Genomic DNA, 6,170 nt, shown 5'->3' with positions numbered 1-6,170 from the left:
CAATGAAAAGTCTTGGGGCTCAAAAATGGCAGGAGGGTAACTTATACGACATTACAGAATTAAGAAAGGCTTTAAGCCAGAAATGGCAAGATCAAGGGTTAGGCACTTAGAGACTGGAAACCATTAATGGCCTGAACCTGCATCCAAAACAGCCAGATATTAGTAGGACACCGAGTTTCCTTTTCAATCTTCTTTAATGAAAGTTGAATTACTATCTTTTGGTGCATCTAACATCTGCCTGCAAAAAATAAAAATATAACAATGTGCCATTTTTGAAAAATGTCTTTGTGGGTGACTCTGAGATCATCTGCTGCCAATTTGAGGGAGAGTTTTTCCAAACAAAACAAACAAAAATGAAATTGGCTTATTCAAATACTTGAGGACTAAAATTATTGATCAATCTGTAGCATTTTTTATTAATATTTAAGAGAAGTTTCTTGATTTTGTTTACATCGTTCTTGTATATTCTATAGCTCTGAACAAATGTATAATGAATGACATGGGTCCACCATTACAGTATCATACAGAGTAGTTTCACTACCCTAAAAATCCTCTGTGCCCTGTCTATTTATTCCTTATCTCCCCAACCCACACCTGGCAACAACTGATCTTTTTTACTGTCTCCATACTTCTGCCTTTTCCAGAATGTCATAGAGCTGAAGTCATACAGTATGGGGACTTTTCAGAGTGGTTTCTTTCACTTACTGATACCCATTTAAGGTTCTTCCTTGTCTTTTCATGGCTCAATAGCTCATTCTTTTCAGCATGGAATAATATTCCACTGTCTGGACCTACCAAAGTTTATTTATCCATTCACCTACCAAAGGACAATTTGGTTGCTTCCAGGTTTTGGCAATTATGAATCAGCTACTGTAAACATCTGTGTGCAGGTACCTGTATGGTCATAAGTTATCAGCTCCTTTGGATAAATGTGATCTGGAGTGTAACCACCAGATCATATAATAAGATTATGTTTAGTTTTGTAAGGAACCGCCAAACTCTCTTCCGAAGTAGCTGCGCCATTTTGCATTCCCAACAGCTGTTCATGAGAGCTCTTGTTTTTCCACAGCCTCAGCAGCACTTGGCGTTGTTGGCGTTCTGAATATCCTGGCCATTCTCAGAGGTGTCCTGTGGCATCTCATTGTTTCTTCAATTTACACGTCCCTGATGATATGTGATATTGGCATCTTTTCATATGCTTGTTTGCCAACTATTTATCTTCTTTCATGAGGTATCTGTTAAAGTCTTTATCCCATTTTTTAATCAAGTTTTCTGATCATTGAGTTTTAAGAGTTATTTGTATATTGTGGAGTATAGTTCTTTACCAAATATATCTTTTGCACATATTTTCTCCTGGTCTGTAACTTGTCTTTCATTGTATTGACAGTGTCTTTTGCAGCACAGAAATTTTTTATCTTAATGACATCTATCCTATCAATGATCTCTTTCATGGATCATGTAGTTGGTGTTATATCTAAAAAGTCATCACCAAGCACTCAGTGCTATATGTAAGTGATGAATCACTAAATTCTACTCCTGGAACCGAAAATAATAATAATAATAATATATATATAAAATAAATTTTATTTGAAAAAATAATAAATAAAAAATTGCAATTCATCACCAAATCCAATGATATTTTATTTTTAAAGAGCCAGCATTTAGTTATACTCATCAATTTTATTTTTAAATTTTAATGTATTGATTTTATTCATAATTATTATTAATTTTCAATTTTTTCATGTAATAATATTTTATTTTTTCTAGCTTTTAAATTAAACCTTTAATTTATTTTAAATACTTTTATGTAGTAAAAGTATTTCTTAAATAACAAAATACTTGAAATCACATTTCATAGGCATTATGCAATGTGCTCTCATTTTGATAATTTCTAACCTTTTTGTAACATTCTTTTAATCTTTAATTCAAAAATGGTTAAAATTTGGTTGTTAATTTTTAATTTTATTTCATTGTGGTTATAGAATGTGGCTTTAAAGATCTCTGTTTTTTGGAAGTTTCATTGTGGCTGAGTACATTTTGTACCTAAGTTAATTTTATGCTCAGACCATCAGGCCTGATAATTCAACTTACAGGAATGTGATCTTTTTCTGAGAAATTAAGAGATTTGTGTACAAGTAATTTTATCACCACTTATAAAAAAGAAAAAATTGCAATCAATCAAATTGTCATAGTATCCATAAAGATGGCAATTTTTTGTGCAGCTATTAAGAAACCATACTTGAGAGTCAGGAATCTGGAGATCTGGGAATTCCCAAGGATTGCGAACTGCTAATGGAAAAGTACATAAAGCAACATACTCTGCAAATACAGAAAATTATTTATCTATGCAAAAAATGACTGATTTGCACATGTCACAAAGCTAATATATAATTGCTTTGTATAGTATGTTGGGCATTGTATGTCTTACCTTACTGATTTTGTTATAGGAAAACATCTTAGGCCAATAAATATTTCACAAATTACATAGTGTGAGACCCATTCACTGAGCCACAGAAACCAAGATATCAAACTTAACTCATTCAGCCAACATCTCCTAACAGAGACACATGTCCATAGTAGGTGCCTTTTACCCAAAGGATACAAAAAAGTGGACGGAGGAGGAGGCTTTGCAGTGAAGACCCTGCTCTGAGTGGCATTCTCAAAGGTGCTTTAGCTCACAGCTATGAGCTGTGGTTTTTAATGCACCTTTGTTGGGAAATGATCAGGCACAAAGAGCAAATGCCAGAATTTTATTAAAGGATTATTGCGGGTTTTTCAGGCATGCAAACAAAAGAGGAGTTTGTATATGATTTCCACATTTCCCAGAATATTATGTCCATGTCCTTGAGGATGAAACTGAGGACATTGCAGGGAGCTTCAGTATTAAAACAAAACAAAACAAAACAAAAAATCTCAAAAGAGATCCTATTGGGGCGCCTGGGTGCCTCAGTCGTTAAGCGTCTGCCTTCGGCTCAGGTCATGATCCCAGGGTCCTGGGATCGAGCCCCGCATCGGGCTCCCTGCTCAGCAGGAAGCCTGCTTCTCCCTCTCCCACTCCCCCTGCTTGTGTTCCCTCTCTCCCTGTGTCTCTCTCTGTCAAATAAATAAAATCTTTAAAAAAAAAAAAAGAGAGATCCTATTAAAGCAAAAATTAACCTAAATAGATATGTCAAGTGGATCAGAGACTACTATTCCAAGTTTGAAATACATTAACTTATGTTTCATTTCTTTTTTAGTTACATTATATAAGCTTCTTGGTATTTGTTACTACACATATAAATGTGCATATTATCTATAAGTAATAGATTTAACCTTATAACATTGAATCTTGCAGGTCAGAAAATGGTCAAATACGAGCAATTTCACATCATGAACACAACAAATGTGAGAGAAGCCGTATTCAACACAGGATAGATCCTATGTATACAGGCAACGTGAGGAAAGGAGTTTCCCTCCAGCAACTGGACTGGAAATCGACTAGAAATTGACTAGAGTCCAGTGCTGAAACAATCATGATCACCACCAAGACTGGACTCCAGTTCACAACCATGTTTTATCTTTAGCGAAGAACAGGAAGCCAACATAACAGCACTATTCTAACCTGGTCTCTAAGAGTAGCATGGAAGAATCTGCGGCTCCCACTCCTCTTACACCTGAATCTACCAGGTCAGGACCAGAGCAAGGTTTCTGCCGCTCTGCAGGGCTATTGCACCCCAGTACCTGCTTACACAAGGAGAGGGACTCACGCTTCTCTACTCACGAAGTTTAAAGTCCCCATGGCCCAAGAGTTGGGGTCTCTCTTCCAGAATCTAATATCCAGCCTGTTAGGGTCTCTGAATGGTCCTAGAATGAATGGGTGCCTGGATTCAGAGTGTACATTCTTATTTAAATCTATCAGGTTATGTGCTGCTTCAGCAGGTCGGTGCATGCTGTCAGTCCTTGTGGTACATTTGTGCATATGCTTGGCATTGACTTCACTTAATGCCCAACATGTACAAGGAACTATACCAAGAGTGACATGGGATTTGGGAGGTGTTAGGGGTGGTATCAAACATGTTGTCCACTTTCTGCCTCCAGGATGCTTATTGTCCATTTTGGGAGAAAAAAAAAAACATTAAAATTGAAAAATAGTGAAAGCCACAAGTGATGCTGGAGTGAAGAATAAGAACACAATTTGAAAGCTATAGAAAAGTGTGTGCTTAATGGATAATGGAAAGAAATCGCAGTGGCCTAGAGGTGACAAGGATGGCTTCAACAAGGAGAAATCTGGCCTCACTAGGGACTCCCAAATGAAGAAAATCATATGAAAAGAGGCAAAAGGATGAGAAAGAAGATGTATATATTCAAAGCACAGTGACTCAAGATTTTGTTTGAAGTGCGTGGTTCGTGCGAGGAAGAGTGGTGGAGATCAGTTTGAGAAGAACATCAGAGCGAGTCCACGTTAACTTGTACCAACATCTGCTCCGACCAATTGCTTGTCTGCTGGAAACTGTGTCTTGAAATCACAAAGGAAGAGGACACTGCTGAGGAGGGACCTGTAGGGCTCTGAGGAATCTACCCATATGTCTTCCCAAGAAACTCTTTATTTGCTCCCCAAATCAGCTGGGGCACAGAGGTTTATTCTTTTCAGAAACAAATACCAAAAGCACAGACTCCTTTCCTTCCTTGGAGACTGACTCACCCTAACATGTTTGGGCCACCATTCCTTCAATTTCTCTAGCATTCTTATTCCTGATTAATCATCTGTCAGGAAAAAGAGAAGTAGACACAGTTATGGAGATTAGTACATAAGGAAGAGTTCTCATACTGAAAAAAAAAACTTGGGATTCTGGGGGCCTCCTTAAGACATGCAATAGCAGCAATAAATTAAAGACAAAAGAATCTCCCACTAACGAGTTAAACTTAAAAACCCAAAAGTCACACATGATAAAAAAGGCATCGAAATTGTTTGAGTCTTTATATTTCACTCGTTTTACCCAAGTGAACCTACTTTTTTACATTTGTTCCATGAATCTAGAGGAAACAAAATTGTGTGGTTTTGATCTCCTGCATTATAAATCCCCTGCAATTTATTTAATTAAAGATTTTGTTTCATATTGACAAGTTTTTTTATTGATTTTTAGATGTCTTCATTTGACTGTTATTGAAAGTTAATGGCTGAGCCATTTGGGGTTGGCTTCTCTGCACCATGAGTTACTCCACATGAGGTATTCTCAGCATTGGCTTCACATCAAAATCCACAGTTGTCTTAAAAGTCCCAAAACCCAGGCCAGGCCCCAAATCAGAACCTTTGAGAGACGGGTCTAGGCAGCAGTATTTTTGAAACCTCTCCACATCCAACATGCAGCCAAGACCGAGAACCACCGTTCTACACCAGTTTTTCCCAACCTGTATTGGCTGAACTTCTTACATCTGAAATACACTCTGCCTTATCCTTTGGCACCAGGACACGGTATTGACACTTTAGATGATATTTATGTAAATCATATGCCATCAATTTATTATGACACTACATAGAAATAACCCCAAACTCAGCCTAACAGACCACTGCTCTGCTGAAAATGTATTAAAATTCATTGACGTTTAACACCAGATAATTTTACTATGGTGTCTTCTGCAAAGAAGAGATGATTTCTATGATAAAGTTTGGATTAATGTTAAAATACACACTGTAAACTGAGGCATGGTTCTGTAGACAGAAGGCTAATTTCGTGAGCTTTCAAGAACATTCTGTTTCCAAAGCACCAGAGTAAGCAACCACAAATTTCCCATTAAAATAATAAATCCATGGAAACATTTGAGACCATCAAAAGTAAAAAGAGTAGGGCCTAGCTTATTCAGTTTGATAGTGTACATATCAGTTATGTTTGTAACTGAAAAGTAAATTGTGATGTAATTATTTCACTTTTAAATTTATAGCAAATGAAATTCATAAATATAAAATTATATGTTTATAAAGCAAAGCAAAAGGAAGTATTTAAAGGAAATGTATCTTTCTTCTGATAAGTAAATATGGGAAGCAGCAAAACCTAGGGGCTGAGTACCCTTATGGAAGTAGACTCCAGTGGAAATCCATACTCATCCATCCACTTAACAGCTACTCGGTGTCTCTATGCCTTGTTCTTCTTATCCATACTATGGGAATAGCAATAGCATCTACCTCATAAATG

This window comes from Neomonachus schauinslandi, chromosome 14 (genome assembly GCF_002201575.2).
Source record: "Neomonachus schauinslandi chromosome 14, ASM220157v2, whole genome shotgun sequence".
Taxonomy (NCBI): domain Eukaryota; kingdom Metazoa; phylum Chordata; class Mammalia; order Carnivora; family Phocidae; genus Neomonachus; species Neomonachus schauinslandi.
Note: the sequence above shows the minus strand (reverse complement) of the source record.